General features: G+C 45.0%; 1 protein-coding gene across 1 annotated transcript in view; it reads left to right on the top strand.

Annotated features, from left to right (window-relative positions):
* Positions 1-278, top strand: part of LOC107117342 (killer cell lectin-like receptor subfamily B member 1B allele B) — a 12,996-nt gene that overhangs the window by 453 nt on the left and 12,265 nt on the right. The gene's annotated exons all lie outside the window — the stretch shown is intronic.

The following is a 278-nucleotide window of genomic DNA, read 5'->3' as shown; positions in this document are numbered from 1 at the left end:
AGAATGTGGTAATAAAATGTTGTGGAGACAAAATGGACTTCCTCCCCAAACTACAGGTCTCTGATGTTAAAGCTTTCTACAACTTTAAGGCTAAAACAGTTCTTAACATGTACTAGCTATTTGTTTACAAGTGGGGTTTTATGGGGGGGGGGAAGTGGGAACATTAAAAAATTTCCCCACACCCTTTTAGGTCCATTCATTTTAATGGGTTTAGGAAGGTACAAGTAAGGGGACCCGCGATACTCACGGGGGGGGGGGGGGAGAGGTCCACGCAGAGC

Source organism: Gekko japonicus, unplaced genomic scaffold, assembly GCF_001447785.1.
Source record: "Gekko japonicus isolate JY-2015 unplaced genomic scaffold, Gekko_japonicus_V1.1 scaffold554, whole genome shotgun sequence".
NCBI classification, from domain to species: domain Eukaryota; kingdom Metazoa; phylum Chordata; class Lepidosauria; order Squamata; family Gekkonidae; genus Gekko; species Gekko japonicus.
Note: the sequence above shows the minus strand (reverse complement) of the source record. Positions and strands in the feature narration are given on the sequence as shown.